The following is a 17454-nucleotide window of genomic DNA, read 5'->3' on the forward strand; positions in this document are numbered from 1 at the left end:
AATGGACAAATTGCTTGCCAAACCACTTTTTGCCCAAATTTTTCGCAAAAAATCATTTTATCGTAGGTATTTGAACCCTATCAGAGGTTGAGGTACCTCTTGGTCGTTTAACTTCCGAGCTCGAGTTTTGACGGGAGATTCCTGAGTTTGAATGCGTTTTGGATGTATTTGTTTCATGTATATAACCAGCCGCAGTGAATGACGCTCTTTAGCTTACTGAACTATTGCTACATATTCGCACAATCTCTAATAGAAATTGGTAAAATTGTTTTTTGTTTGCAAACTGTTCGTCACATAATAATTATATTATCTTTTTCTCTAAATTTTTTTATAGAAAAGAGCCAGGTTTTTGGAGCGACCATGAAATTCTTCTAAACTGTATGTGTATAATTCATGCGAAACCATTTGGTAGTAGGTAGTGTAAACTGCTTTCTAACTCGCATCTTGTGCGGCCAATTTCATAGTCATCCAAATCCTTTGCAGATAGATTGGTCACAATTAAAACCCGTTGTTGTTCTACCTCTCATCTTGGCATTAAAATTACATAATTATAATTTATTTTGCCTCCAATTCTCAGAAGTGACGCGATAGATTGACATAAAGACCTTTTTTATCATTATTTACTAACTTGTTTCCATTAGCAACGTAAGAAAGTTTCCACAAAACTCCGAATTAGTACACGTATGTTTAGTATACAGACGGCACTCTTATCATCTAGGCTTTGAGGAAAAATGACGATTAGATACTAATAATTGACTACTTACTGACTAATTTAAAAGAGCAGGTATTATTGTGTACTGTAAAAGTTTATTATATTATATTTATCACTATCCAAAAAGAATCGATAAATCTAGTTTTTTCTTTAAGTAAATAGGGACAGAATGGCGTTTTCTTGTTTCTTTAATACATACGTTTTTAAACGACGTATTTGCATTTTGTTCCAATTTCTTCCAAATATACTAATCTATAAAGCCGTATATACGATTTTTTTGATAGTATGCGTTCTTTTAGACTAGCAGTACAGTCGAAAATCTGAAAAACTCACTAGGATACTAATTAAAAAGGCCGAATAACTACGATACTGCCTTTAACTTAGAATCTCGAGTGCTAGATGGGCATTGTTGCTAAGCAATAAGATAGTATGTGATTATATACGGCGTTATAGCCTAGTTTAAGAGAAAATCCTAGATTAGAACACCGTATAAAGCATGTTTTACCGCTTTCTTGACTAGTAATATCTACCATTTTTGAAGCTTAATACTATGCAAAAAGGCTTTTATCGAATTAAAAAAAAACCAGTCGCTGTACAAACACACAAATAATGTCTAAAATAAGTAAACACTTATACCTACTATATACAAAAAGAAATAATGAAAAAAGTTAATCCGTTTTGTAGAAATTCAAAAAAGAAGGTTTTTTGCGATTATCTCAAAACTAGCTTTTGTCGAATAGCTGCCTTTTACCTTAGGACGGCAGAGCTGGGGAGCGGGGCTTTATCGAGCTATGAATTTTTAAAGATTTAATTTTTTGAGGCCCAAAAAAGGTGTTTGAGGCAACCTGGAATTATTAAAAAGTGAAAATAGAGTTCCTCAGAAGTCGCATAGTATTTATGCCAGATCATTTGGCCGGGTCCTTCACCGTGCCAGAACGGTACAAAGTGGTAAAAAATAAAATTCCAAAAAAGGTTCTTGAGGCAGTCTGTCATTTTTACCAGTGAAAGATGAGGGTCTAAATAGCCATGGAAAAATAATGCCATGACATGAGGTGGGGTCCGTACCCTGCCATTCGATCTTGAAAGTCATTTTTTTAGTTTTTCGTAAATAACTCGCAAACGGTGGCCCACAGCAAATAAATATGTTAAACAGAAAATATCTACATAAAATTTCCTACAAGAAAGGTTATGTACGTTTTTTCGATAGGATCAATATATACATGGATAATTTAGTAAGAAAGTTTTTTTTAATCGATTACATGCTCCGTTTTTCGTCAATACCTCGTAAACGGTGGCCCACAGCAAAAAAATATGTTAAACAGAAAATATCTACATACAATTTCCTATAAGAAAGGTTATATAACTTTTTTCGCTAGGATCAATTTTTTAGTTGGAAAGTATTTTTAAATAGATATTTGAGCCGTTTTTTGTTGATAACTCAAAAACGGTGGCTCACAGCCAAAAATAATGTTAGACAGAATTAATCTACATAATATTTTCTACAAGAAAGGTTCTATAAGATTTTTCGCTAGGATCAATATTTTAGTTGGAAAGTATTTTTAAATAGATTTCATGGGCAGTTTTTTGTTAATAACTCGAAATCGGTGGCTCACAGCCAAAAATAATGTTATACAGAATTAATCTAAATAATATTTCCTACAAGAAAGGTTCTATAACATTTTTCGCTAGAATCAATATTTTAGTTGGAAAGTATTTTTGAATAGATTTCATGGGCCGTTTTTTGTTAATAACTCGAAATCGGTGGCTCACAGCCAAAACTAATGTTTCACAGAATTAATCTTCATAATATTTCCTACAAGAAAGGTTCTTTAATATTTTTCGCTAGGATCAATATTTTAGTTGGAAAGTATTTTTCCAACTTCCCGAACCGCCGGCGAGTCCATCAGGGACGCTCCGGGCCTTAGGCCCTACGCGGAGCTCGGCCTTCGGCCTTCGCTTGGCTCCGAAGCTCCACCGTTGGGCCTTCGGCCCGCCGGTTACGCTTGTTTAAGACACTTTTGTAAGGAAATTGTATGGGAGCACTTTATGCCCGCAGTGAAATTACTTTGATTTGGCCCGGGTGGCAGCCTAAAGGTGAGCTCCGTTCCTGCGGCCCTCCGCGGGGTCGGCCTTCGGCCTCCCACCCTGAAGCTCGCCCTTCGGGCTCGCGAAAATACTTGAAAAAATTATTTTGCCATAACGGCGGCCATCTTGGATTTTCGAAAAAAATTTTTTGACATTTGTATTCTAGGGGCCCATACCTCTCCGCATGCAAAATTTCAGCGCGCTCGGACCAACTTGAAAAAAAAAGTCGGCCATTTTGAATTTTTTTGATGCAACTTTTTTCTACTCGGGCTCCTGTATGACATTTGATCGAGCACCCCCCGGCTATCTCTTACGGTTTAAAAGTTGCCATACAAAAAAAGTGGAATTTTTTTTCCCATTTGTAGCATTTTTCAAATTTTTTTATATCATTCTAATCTAGACCCTAGAGAGATTCTATGACCAAAATTTGAGCACTCTAGGATAAACTTGAAAAATCGACAAAAAACAAGTCGGCCATTTTGAAAAAAATGGCGGCCTCAAAAACTGCCCAGGGTCCTCTATGACATTTGGTCGAGCACCCCCCAATATCTCCCCCGTTTAGCCAGGCCGTCCAACATTTTTTGACCCAAGAGTCGCAGACCAGATTCCATATTTTTCCCACACGTCTCCCCGCTCCCTCTATACAAAGACACTTCGACCGTCGAAATCGGTTTAGCCGTTCTCCAGATATAGGGAGAGGTTAGAAATCAGTGGGGTTGCAGCTATATATAAGACCGTATGCCTGTTTGCCACCCACGGGATCAAGATTTGTTAAGTCGCAGTATACAGCATTTCTCGGAACTAGCTACTTACGAAAGCAAGGAGCGCCGGACGATCGAACGCAAGTCCGTTGTCTACGACCTACGAGCGCTCGGCGCAGACTGAGCGGGCCCGTATCAACACAGTGTATTTTATTCGAATTTTAGGTGCTTTAAAAAAATGTCTGTCGACAGAAAGGTATGTCCTATATGTATAATTTTTTTCTTATATATCAACAAGAAGTTCTAGTTTAGGATAATATTATTTAAGAGTTACAATAAATGCAGGAATCCCAGGAAAAATACATAATGTAAACCTCTTTTTATCGAAAAAATGGGGAAGATACGGAAGGTTATTTATTAAATCCACCATTTCAAATAAATCTTAAAATGTCAAACTATGATTACCTCGTACAGCACGGGGAGCATGGTCGCGCGATAGACGATAAAATAGCAGGCCGTCCCTATCGCACTATTTGTAAGTGCGATATCCGGACGGCCTGATATTTTATCGTCTATCGCGCGACCATGCTTCCCGTGCTGGATATAACAAATAGGATTGTGATCATTTATTACCCCAAATAACATATTTAACAGCACAATCACGATTCTAAACGAGTGATCCCACTACGAAATTTGAAAACGTCTACCGAAAAAACTGATTTGTTTTAAGTATAAAAAGACATATTTTAAAATATTATATTATGATTAACTAGCTTAAGATATGTTCTTTGAGGAACATTATCAGTTTTTTAATAATCACTTAAGTATAGTTTCTTTATAGTTTTGAATGAAAAAAGTTACATTTTGCAAAACACGCTCTTCTTTAGGAATAAGGCCTCTTAACCTTGGTTGAATCCGTTTCGCGTTACTTAGATAGAGGGATGCAGGTGGACGTGCTGTACTTTGATTTAAAAAAAGCCTTTGATCGCGTAGATAACGACTTACTCTTAAGCAAATTATGCAGCATTGGTTTCTCGCCTAAACTGTTTTGCCTTTTTGCTAGTTATCTACGTGATAGACGGCAATATGTGCAGCACGGATGCTTTGTGTCGAGTGCCTACCCCACCCGTTCCGGGGTCAGTCAGGGCTCTATTCTGGGTCCTCTGCTCTTTGGTGTTATGGTCAATGATCTGGCCTTGGTGCCTAAGCATGCGCAATGCGTACTCTATGCTGACGACCTGAAACTAATTTACAGGGTCCAGGAAGATTCTGACTTACAATCTTTACAAAGTGATATTGATCGGGTTTATGAATTGAGTCTTGTAAACAAACTTCTGAAACTTCAGTTCAATGTTGACAACTGTGCGGTTATTACTTTTTGTAAAGCGCGTAGTCCCCTGTGTAGGCAGTATCTCCTGGGGTGGAAACCCATCGCCCGTGTCACATTGATACGGGACTTGGGGGTTGTTTTAGATTCCCACCTTAACTTTCATGAGCACATGACAATGCTTGCTGCAGACTGTTACCGCAGGCTTGGGTTTGTTGTCCGCAACGCCAAAGAATTTGACAATCCCAGGGACATAAAGCTTCTTTATACTGCCCTCATGAGAAGTAAGCTTGAGACAGCCTCAGCCGTTTGGAATCCCCATGAAGCGCCCTACATCCTGCTGCTCGAAAAGGTCCAAAAAAACATTTTTGCGTTTCTTTTATAAAAAAATGTACGGGTATTACCGATTCTTGTACCCAACAAAATTCCTTTTGGGGACGTTGGGTTTCTTCTCGTTAGAAGTTAGGCGTAATGTCGTGCTGATGTCTGTTGCATGTGGTATTTTGAAGGGGGAGTCAGATTGCCCGGTTTTAGTATCCCAGCTGGTCCGTCTATTTGTTCCCTCTGTGACGAAATATGCTTTTCGTGATGCCTACATTCACGAAAAGCATATAACCCCTACTGGCGGTGCCGGCCGCTCGAACCGTGTTTTGCCGCAAGTAACCGCTAGTTCGTGCACTGCAAATAGTGAATGAGTTTTTAGACGTGGCACCTAATGTTGATATTCTTGCGAGCAGATGGGCGTTTATAGGTTTATACGTGACGAATGCATGAGGTTTTGTGTGGGATTGGATGCTAGGCCTTCATCTGTTATTTATTAGTTATGTTATGGTATGTAATGTTTTGATTTTGCTGTTTATTTAATATTTAATTTTGTGTTACTTGTTGTAATGTTTATTTAAAATTCACGGTGCTTTATTTTTGTATACTGTCATACTGTGTAATTTTCTTTGTGTAAATAAATAAATAAATCTATTTAAATATAATAATATTTTTTAACGTTATCATTATCAATTTTAGGATCAATAGATCCTAGCGAAAAAACGTACAAAACTTTTATTGTAGCAAATTTTATGTTTGTTATTCCCGTTGAAGATTGATTTAGCTGTGGACCACCGTTTTCGAGTTATTTGCAAAAAACCGGCCAAGAGCGTGTCGGGCCACGCTCAGTGTAGGGTTCCGTAGTTTTCCGTATTTTTCTCAAAAACTACTGAACCTATCAAGTTCAAAACAATTTTCCTAGAAAGTTTTTATAAAGTTCTACTTTTGTGATTTTTTTCATATTTTTTAAACTTATGGTTCAAAAGTTAGAGGGGGGGGACGCACTTTTTTTTCCTTTAGGAGCGATTATTTCCGAAAATATTAATATTATAAAAAAACGATCTTAGTAAACCCTTATTCATTTTTAAATACCTATCCAACAATATATCACACGTTGAGGTTGGAATGAAAAAAAATATCAGCCCCCACTTTACATGTAGGGGGGGTACCCTAATAAAACATTTTTTTCCATTTTTTATTTTTGCACTTTGTTGGCGTGATTGATATACATATTGGTACCAAATTTCAGCTTTCTAGTACTTACGGTTACTGAGATTATCCGCGGACGGACGGACGGACGGACGGACGGACGGACGGACGGACGGACAGACAGACATGGCGAAACTATAAGGGTTCCTAGTTGACTACGGAACCCTAAAAACGGCTCGTGTAATCTATTTAAAATACTGTCCTACTAAAATATTGATCCTAACGAAAAATCATACATAACGTTTCTTGTAGCAAATATTATATAGATTATTTCTGTTTAATATTATTTCTGGTAATGGGGCACCGTTTTTGATGTTATTAACAAAAAGCGGCCCATGTAATCTATTTCAAAATACTTTCCAACTAAAATATTGATCCTAGCGAAAAAACGTATAGAACCTTTCTTATAGGAAATTTTATGTAGATTTTATTCTCGTGAACATTTTATTTAGCTATGGGCCACCGTTTACGAGGTATTTACAAAAAACGGCCCATGAAATCTATTTAAAAATATTTTCCAACTAAAATATTGATCCTAGCGAAAAATCTTATAGAACCTTTCTTGTAGGAAATATTATGACGATTAATTCTGTATACCTACCATTATTTTTGCTGTGAGCCACCGTTTTTGAGTTATCAACAAAAAGCGGCCCATTTAAAAATACTTTCCAACTAAAATATTGATTCTAGCGAAAAAACGTATAGAACCTTTCTTGTAGGAAATCTTATGTAGATTTTTTCTCGTGAACATTTTATTTAGCTGTAGCCTACAGCTAAATAAAATGTTCACGAGAAAAAATCTACATTGTAGGCCACCGTTTACGAGGTATTTACAAAAAACGGCCCATGAAATCTATTTAAAAATACTTCCCAACTAAAATATTGATCCTAGCGAAAAATATTATAGAACCTTTCTTGTAGGAAATATTATGAAGATTAATTCTGTGTAACATTAGTTTTGGCTGTGAGCCACCGATTTCGAGTTATTAACAAAAAACGGCCCATGAAATCTATTTAAAAATAATTTCCAACTAAAATATTGATTCTAGCGAAAAATGTTATAGAACCCTTCTTGTAGGAAATATTATGTAGATTAATTTTGTGTAACATTAGTTTTGGCTGTGAGCCACCGATTTCGAGTTATTAACAAAAAACGGCCCATGTAATCTATTTAAAAATACTTTCCAACTAAAATATTGATTCTAGCGAAAAATGTTATAGAACCTTTCTTGTGGGAAATATTATGTAGATTAATTCTGTTTAACATTATTTTTGGCTGTGAGCCACCGAATTCGAGTTATTAACAAAAAACTGCCCATGAAATGTATTTAAAAATACTTTCCAACTAAAATATTGATTCTAGCGAAAAAACGTATAGAACCTTTCTTGTAGGAAATATTATTTAGATTAATTCTGTCTAACATTATTTTTGGCTGTGAGCCACCGTTTTTGAGTTATCAACAAAAAACGGCCCAAATATCTATTTAAAAATACTTTCCAACTAAAAAATTGATCCTAGCGAAAAAAGTTATATAACCTTTCTTATAGGAAATTTTATGTAGATATTTTCTGTTTAACATAATTTTTTGCTGTGGGCCACCGTTTACGAGGTATTGACGAAAAACGGAGCATGTAATCGATTAAAAAAAACTTTCTTACTAAATTATCCATTTATATATTGATCCTATCGAAAAAACGTACATAACCTTTCTTGTAGGAAATTTTATGTAGATATTTTCTGTTTAACATATTTTTTTGCTGTGGGCCACCGTTTACGAGTTATTTACGAAAAACTAAAAAATTGACTTTCAAGATCGAATGGCAGGGTACGGACCCCACCTCATGTCATGGCATTATTTTTCCATGGCTATTTAGACCCTCATCTTTCACTGGTAAAAATGACAGACTGCCTCAAGAACCTTTTTTGGAATTTTTTTTTTACCACTTTGTACCGTTCTGGCACGGTGAAGGACCCGGCCAAATGATCTGGCATAAATACTATGCGACTTCTGAGGAACTCTATTTTCACTTTTTAATAATTCCAGGTTGCCTCAAACACCTTTTTTGGGCCTCAAAAAATTAAATCTTTAAAAATTCATAGCTCGATAAAGCCCCGCTCTCCAGCTGCCAGACTTGCAGACCTGATGTTGGCTATGATCAGAGAAGCATCTGAGCACCTTTCCAGGTTGCCTCAAGGACCTACTCCAAAATCCTGCCAGCTCTTGGACCATACATCTTTATACGCAACAGCGCGTCCAACGGACAACTTCTTTACGACCGACCATGTCACTCACTTTTTATTAATTTATCGGTCCAATAGCTTATGTCATGCTCTTAAATTAACCAAACCTAGATAATAATGTAATATTTCCAATTCGAATTAAATCAGTTCATCAAAAAAGGCAGGACATTTTCTAAGATCGTAAACATAAAATTAATGATTGAGATTTTGACACGGTGGTGTATCGATGTGGCGCCACCGCACCACTAGAACGTTAAGTAGGCGGAGGCGGGATTGTTGCACCGACTAGCGGTACAGCCTTCCTTTCCACTCTCGGAGCCTCATGCTGATTCAATCTATTGTTGCCAAATATAGGTGACAAGTTACATTTAGCACGGGGTGAATAATTCATACTAACTGAGATTAAACGCCAAGTTCCCGAAGCGACTACGCCATATTTCATACCGCTGACAAGTACAACGGGTGGTCCGGCCGCAATGCAATTCCGTCGCCCGAGGACGGTATCAGAAGCGTATGGCGTTTCTAGTCATAAACACAGGTGCGATAAGTATCGGGACGCTGGCGATGGGTGGTCGAAGCGAAATTCGGCGCAGCACTCGGGCTCCAGACCGGTTCTGGGAAGGCTCGGCGGCGGCTATTGTGTCTGCCCTCCTCCGCCACACGCACCGCTTTATTACGGCTCGCGGCTCGCCGAGGACCTCTCGCGAGCCCTATAAAACGACGTGTGATTACATTACACCACTTTATAATACCGTACGGTTTGAATTCGGCTTCAATCTGACCAGTTAAACTATTGTTTCAAGATTAGGTGAAAACGCAGACATAAATAAATGGCGTCATCTAATATGATAAGCCTTGTGATATTCTTAAAAAAAAACGGTTCACTGTTTCGTCACAGTCTACATGTTGCCCAAAAATAACATGTAAAAAGCTTTTCAAACAGCAAACAGCGCCGCCGCTGGCGATGGCACAATAGACGAGGAATAATATCGTCCACCTAATCTCTTTTTCGTTACCGGCGCGCCATATTTCATTCTGGCAGCCATTGTCAATAACAACCGAGGTCAGAGGCAAATAGGAGTAAAAGAACTTCCACTTTTGTTTTCTTTTTCGAACACTCAAACAAAATAAACCCCGGAGCAGCCGCTTGAACGCGCCGCCTTTTAAAATTCAAATTCTAATACCTTTTTTTAATACATTTTCTATCCCATCTTTTCATTAATATATTATATTGAGCGCGGGCTGTCAATTTTAGTTTTTTTAACGTCGAGTTCGTTAGAGCTGGTATACCTACCTGAGCAGCAGCACCGGTGGGCGGTCAGCGGCGGCGTGTGAAACACCATAAAATATAAATACCTAATTGTAGAGCGCAGGGAACCATTAACCAAACAAGCATGTGTCAAACACGTTCATAATAGTATAATGGCTTATGTTAATAATTATCAAATCGTTCAATTAAACGATTTCTGATACAAATAAAGCGTTGACGTAGTCGTCTCGAAAAAGGAAGGAGTGCCAAAATTGTTGTGTCTAATGTATTCATTAGAGTAGAGGCAGCACATAAGTAATTAATATGTTAAACATTCATATATATGAACACAGCAGTCACTGGGCTGTACGTTGACAGCTGACACCGCCTCTGACTAGCAAGATGCCAGTTTCCGGAGCCTGTAAACTATTTGACATAATTATGTCATCCTCCAGAGACATGTTCGGTTCGGTTCGGTAGGAATTTAAAATTATTATTTCCTTGCAAAAATAAGTATTTCACTACAGCTGTGTGTTAGTACGGGTTCCGCAAAAAACTTCTAATCACATTTCGTTTAATTAAGTAATTTGTCGGAACCTGCACTAAAAACTAGGCAAGAATTTCAACTTTTATAAAAAATAAGGGGTAGAGACTAGAGACGGAGTTTTACGGTACATGAAATTTTCATGAAAGCATTAATTGTGTAAACCCAAGGTGCAAAGTGGGTCGCCTTAATAATTAATCATAATGGTGATTCCGGCATACCAGATCTCAAGTAAGCAATTAGACGGTGACAATCTGAAAGGAAATTGGCAATTGACCCTCAGTTGACCCTGCAATTGCTGGCCAGGCCAACTGACAACCAGAAAGGTTCCACTGCCTGTTCAATATTCGTAGCATGAGAATGCAAATAAAACATACCTGGTGTAGTATCAGTTTGTAACGTTGTTTAAATCATTCACTCAATTAACGATTAGCCAGTTGCATCAAGCCGTCAGTAACCGTTAACAATCACAAACGTTCGCCCTATATGCTGCTTGATGAAATCCTTGAGTTCTTTATATTATTGGGAAATTTTAAAGACGCCGAGATTTCATATAATTCCGATAGACGATAAGATCTTTGCAGGTTAATTGTTATTACAATTATTGTTTTTTATTGTGTAATAAAAAATATTTGTATGACCTGACAACCTGTCCCAGATTCGCCGACATCTCATTAACCAGTGCACGAAATATGAGTAACTAGGTGATGTTATTGTGGAAAATGATGTAATTTTAATTAGATGTAAACATAATGCGTAAGTTGCGCGTCCAGCACGAGACGGATTCCCACACTACACAGCCCACAGACAACAACCTTCAATGTATTATTATGTCATCAGTAGGTAATAAATAGATACGGATCTGACCCTTTAGCACAACTTGTCTTGTCGCGCGCGAGTCCATACATCAAGCGCGACTTCAAGTATGGACTCGCGCGCGACAAGGCAAGTTGTGCTAGAGGGGCTGTTACGATAAGATTTTTCGCATCTTATTGTGTTCTCATTATTTATGTGAATCAGATAAATAAAAATATTTGCAATTAAGTATACATTTATGTCCTTTTTTGTGAAGTTTTGTAACGCATTTGACCACAATCTCACTTGACTTTGAATCGATTTAAAAATATTAACATTATACAGAGTGGGGCCTGTAACAAAGGCGAAGAATTGAACTGTAGGCTATTCTCCTTATACTGATCAACATTTGTTCAGTGACTTTTAAAAATTATGAAGTCTTTAAATTTTTAATTTTTCATACAAAATAAATATTAGCTTCAATGTACGCCATTATTGTTGTCATTGACGTTGTCTGTCACACTTTAGACTTAACAGAATTCGCAATACATTATTACCTCTTAGAAAAAACTTTCAAGGGTGATAAAAATCAAAATACAAGTCATTTTTAAAAGTCGCCGAACAAATGTTGATCAGTATAAGGAGAATAGCCTAGTGTTCAATTATTCGCCTTTGTTACAGGCCCCACTCTGTAGATTGGGAAAACATTAGTAGGAATTGAGTGACACTTAAACTCACGGCAATTGGCTCTACAAGCTGAACTTATCCTAACATAAATAGCGTCGTTGGTAGACTTTCTGCTTGGTAAAAAAGAATATTGCAATTACATTCAAGAGGTATGGCATCAATTTTGTTATTTTACGACTGGCCAAAATAAACTTCTGATAAACAGATATTTCAGTTTACGTATACCTATCATGTGTTTGTACGTGAAATCGAAAAAAATATTTATTTTAGTAGTGTAAAGTGTAGGTAAGTATAATACCAGCAGTAGGAATACTGAAATAAATAGTAAGTTCATAGATAGTGATAATAAATGAAAAATAATGCAATTTGCTGTGGCGCAATAATTTGCCACTCTTTGAATAATATATATGTATACGAGGACGAGGAATTGTAACATTGTGAGATTTTTAACAATTCTTGATCTTAGCTCTCCTCTCACAGTCAATTCGATTGGAACCATGATATCAGTTTTCGTCAAAATTCAGTTTCCTTAATTTCGATTGCATGATTTCGTTTAGTTTAGGCTATCTCTACTACTTGCAATAAATATGCAGTACTAATAAATTAAATGACATGTCACGATTCAGTTTTTTTATAAATAACATCATCATCACGTCGTAAATACTTGTTTATAAACAGAGCCAACGTGTGTATTGGTCAATGTTCCTGTCACGAATCCGAACTATCCACAAACATCCGGGGCACGTGATCTATATAAGTAAATATAATGATCATACATGTAAAGTAATATAAGTTATTATCATAAATTGCATGCACATTTTCACTTGTTTAGGTTTCTAGCCTTTGTTGTTAATACGCGGCCTAGTAAAAGTTTGAATTATGATAATATTAAACGGGCTTTTACATCTTTAATTAACGACTAAATCACAAATATTTTCACACAGATAAAATAACATAAGTATACCTCTACATATTTGTACTTATAAAAAAAAGAACGTATTAGGTATAGCCGGTCAGACATTTCTTTGGAATTGTGTAAATATCATCTTACCGATTAGAAACTGCGTTTCGTGAAATTAAAGTGATGTGGGTATTTCGGTTCAGTTACAAAGTATATGCACTTCGGTACGTTCTGTTCTGGTCACTAGCTGGTCATTTATTCCCAATCTTTACCGCACATTTCCGCCCAGTGCCTGTAATCTTGGCGCCGCACTCGGCATAGACCAGCGGAGGATGTAATTTAAAGAAATTGCCTCAATGACTTGCTACAGAAGGATAGTTCAACCTTAAATCCATACTAATATTATAAATGGGAAAGTGAACATGAAATAAATGTCATATACAAAGAAAATGAAAATGAATGAAATGAATGTCTACTTGGAATTTCCGACCCTTGCCTTCGTGGCCCGGTGGCCGAGCGGTTTAGGTATCCGTCCGGTAAACGGAGGACGCTGGTTCGATTCCAGTTCGGGACACTTGGAGGCCTTGGTCATGCACTTTTTCTTTGTATATGACATTTATATAATGTTTATGAAGTATAATAGTAGTGTGACTACCTATATGTACCTACTTAAACTACAAATTAAAATATTTTCTATGAAAATAATTTAATTTGTTCTTAGAATGGGAAAGTGTGTGTCTGTTTGTTTGTCCGTCTTTCACGGAAAAACGGAGCGACGAATTGACATGATTTTGTATGTATGTATGTATAAGCTTTATTGTACATAAAGGAAACAAAAGAGACACATTTTTGAGACACAAGAGAGAGATATTTTAGGTGGAGATAGTTAGAGAGAGTGACATAGGCTACTTTTTGTCTTTTCTGACCCCCCACTTCCCTAAAATGAGGGGTGGAAGTTTATTTGGAGCATTCCGCAATAGCTAGTTACAAATAAATGTCTGTTTCAACACTGGTTTTATTCATTAATAATAATATCAACACAGCAGAACTTTGAATGACTTATCCAAATAACAGACATTTTAGGAGGAATGGTCCTAATTTCTCTTCGCTTGCTTATTATTTTTCTACAATTCGCAATAAGTGCGTTTTCACATTATCCGATTCGATATCGGATTTAGGACCGATATCCCATACATTACAGGCGCCATGATGGATTTTTTCCATTGAAATCCTTCCGACATCCGATATCGGATCGGATAATGTGAAAACGGACTAAGTTTTAAGTTCCCAAGATTTGGCGTAGGCACTAGTTTCTAAACTTGTTTCATTTCATAGCAATAAAAACGATGAAAAAAAAACGCTAGGTGTTTTTAGCTACATCGTTTTTATTAACTTTTTCTCAAACATGGTATGAAATATTGATTTTATGTGCCTTATAATTGGCAGCGAAGTATGACGTTGCAGGTGCGGCTAGGACGATTGATAGATAATGGAATTTCATACAAACCTTGCAGGCCCAGGCCGGCAAAGTCCTCTTTTTTAATTTCCAAACACAGATAATTGTGACATAACATCCAGGTATTTAGCCAATTAAAAAAAAAACTATAAGGGGCTTTATAGACGTGCCGACTGCAACTGGTACGGGCCCTAGACAATATTTGATTTTGGGTGCGTTTTCAGACAAAAAAATTTTTTTGAATTGAATTTTTTTTTAACTTTTTGTTTTTAGGGTTCCGTAGTCAACTAGGAACCCTTATAGTTTCGCCATGTCTGTCTGTCCGTCCGTCCGTCCGTCCGTCCGTCCGTCCGTCCGTCCGTCCGTCCGTCCGTCCGCGGATAATCTCAGTAACCGTAAGCACTAGAATGCTGAAATTTGGTACCAATATGTATATCAATCACGCCAACAAAGTGCAAAAATAAAAAATGGAAAAAAATGTTTTATTAGGGTACCCCCCCTACATGTAAAGTGGGGGCTGATATTTTTTTTTCATTCCAACCCCAACGTGTGATATATTGTTGGATAGGTATTTAAAAATGAATAAGGGTTTACTAAGATTATTTTTTGATTATATTAATATTTTCGGAAATAATCGCTCCTAAAGGAAAAAAAAGTGCGTCCCCCCCCCTCTAACTTTTGAACCACATGTTTAAAAAATATGTAAAAAATCACAAAAGTAGAACTTTATAAAGACTTTCTAGGAAAATTGTTTTGAACTTGATAGGTTCAATAGTTTTTGAGAAAAATACGGAAAACTACGGAACCCTACACTGAGCGTGGCCCGACACGCTCTTGGCCGGTTTTTTTATTAAGCGTATACGGGGTTTCAAAGGGGAACGAAAATTCGATTATTTTTGCGCTACGACGCACCGTTTAGGAGATACAGCCATCCAAAGTTACTATTTTCAGTAGACTTTATTTATTTCATACCATGTTTGAGAAAAGCACTATACATACCTCGGCGGGAAATGGGGTTGCCCCGGCAACCCCCTTTGTCCCGGCCTCTGTAGTAATGTACTATTTCTCAAACATGCAATGAAATATTGTCTTTACGTTCCTTAAAATGGGCTGGGAAGTATCGCTTTTTGGGCGCAGCAACTCGAGAGGACTGTAAAGGGATTTCATATTATTTTTCAGGCCTAGGCCTGCAAAGTAACTTTTTTTTATAAAATATTGTCCTTTAGAGCATTTTTTTTTTATTTCATTGTATGTTTGAGAAAAGCACTATACATGCCTCGGCGTGAAAACGGATTCCCGGCCTCGTATCCCTATCCGGCCTCGCTCGCACGCTCGCTCGGCCGTATATACCCACTTGGCCGGAAATCCTCATTTTCCCGGCCTCTGATGTAATGTACTATTATATGTAGGGTTGTAAATAGAAAAAAAACCAAATGTTTTTTTTTCAGAATTGTGAAAAAAAACATGAAAAAAAACCGAGCACCATGGTTTTTTTTCTAAATATGTTTTTTTTTCAGATGAACAAATAATACGACAATAACGGTTTTTCGTGACTTGTAACGTGTTTCAAATAACAATAACGTACATTTTAATTCAATTAACAATCAGTATACACAAGTTTATTGGGGAATCCCCGATGCTGTGTGTAGCGGTAGTGTTGCCAACAGTAAATAGTGATAACTACCAACTACAGATTTCGTAAATGTTACTTTTATAAGACCAGAAATTAAAGTTATTTGATTAAATTCGTTTAATAGTTAACATTAAGTCTAAAAACCCGTATAGAAGTATTACTTTGCAAATTTTGAGATTTCGTACTTTAGAAAAAAAACATACTCCAGAAAAAAAACTGTTTTTTTTCACGGTTTTTTTTTCATGTTTTTTCTTCAAGTCAGAAAAAAAACCGTTTTTTTGCAACCCTAATTATATGTCTATAAGTTTTTTCATAGCGAATTTAATTAAATTAGGAACAAATATTTAAATACCTACCTACTCTTATTCATAGCGTCTCTTTACCGCAATTTATGTCCGTACAAGTTGTTTATTGCGGCCGGACAGTGCAACAAACTATTTAGAGCAATGCGACACACCGGCTTCCGAGAAACTAACCGCCTCGGCCAGGAGCCAGGCCACAGAATAGACAAATTCTATATGATGACCGCCAGTCATTCCGATCACGGAATTCCTATAGACATGATGAATAAATCACAAATCAAATCACAAATCGTTTATTTGCCAAAAATAATATCTACATACACATAGGTATATTTTTCAAGCCGATAATACATAATAATAGTTATTTGTTATACAAGAGTGCAAAGTTGTATTTTAATGCCGAGCGTGGAATTGAAAAACGAGCAAGCGAAAGGATTCTATAGTTGAAGCGAAACGAAAGCGAGTGGTTCCAGAATAGAATCCTGAGCTTGCGAGTTTTTCAACACACGAGAAGTAAAATACATTTGCACTCGTGTTATAACACAAAACTTTTCCTCTCACTATAGCGAGGAAAGTACAACGCAAAAAACGCGTTTATCACTGCTTCCAGTAGTTCCACAGGTGGTAAAACATCTTCATCACTAGATTAACCCACTTTTATCAATTTTAAAGCAGGAAATTTGCCTCTATTTAAGGTCAAATTACTTTATCCACTAGTGGATAAAATGCGTTTTTACCCGCTGGTATTAAAGGACAAAACACGTGTTTCCGAGCTAGTGAGGGGAAAATTACATTTTTGGCATTAAGGTTATATCCGTCGGCCCCAAACTAGGCGCAGCGTGTATCTCGGGAATCGCGAAAAACAATGTCTCGTTCCCTGATTCAACGGACCCCCGCCGGTAGGAACACCGGGTTTTTAAATTCTGGACATTTTACCCTTCGGACATTTTAAGATGCTACGGGAGCGAAAATGCTAAAATGGAAAGGAGTCCCCCTTTCAATTTGGGAATTTCAGTTAAAATACTAGTGTTATTAACTAGATTTATCGAAAAAAAAAATGTCCATTAAGAACAACTCGGTTAAAAGATATGGCGAAAAAATCTTTAAAATCGAGGTAACGCTCTCGACTGTTTCCTCCTTCAAAACTTATTTAAACGGAACGAAATTTGAGAATCTGTTTTGAAATGTTGAATTTGACCGTTTTGATTTTTTGGCTAATTGTTACCTATCTTGAGTATCACACCTTTTTTTGAGCCATATTGAAAATAGCCGTTTTTAGAAATTTTTGAT

General features: G+C 36.9%; 1 protein-coding gene and 1 non-coding gene across 5 annotated transcripts in view; one reads left to right on the forward strand and one right to left on the reverse strand.

The window, feature by feature from the left end:
- Nucleotides 1-17454, reverse strand: part of LOC125234689 (tyrosine-protein kinase Fer) — an 80455-nt gene that overhangs the window by 44866 nt on the left and 18135 nt on the right. The gene's annotated exons all lie outside the window — the stretch shown is intronic.
- Trnat-ggu lies at nt 13276-13347 on the forward strand. The gene has a single exon. It is a non-coding gene; the product is annotated as a tRNA-Thr (tRNA).

Source organism: Leguminivora glycinivorella, chromosome 2 (assembly GCF_023078275.1).
Source record: "Leguminivora glycinivorella isolate SPB_JAAS2020 chromosome 2, LegGlyc_1.1, whole genome shotgun sequence".
Lineage (NCBI taxonomy): Eukaryota > Metazoa > Arthropoda > Insecta > Lepidoptera > Tortricidae > Leguminivora > Leguminivora glycinivorella.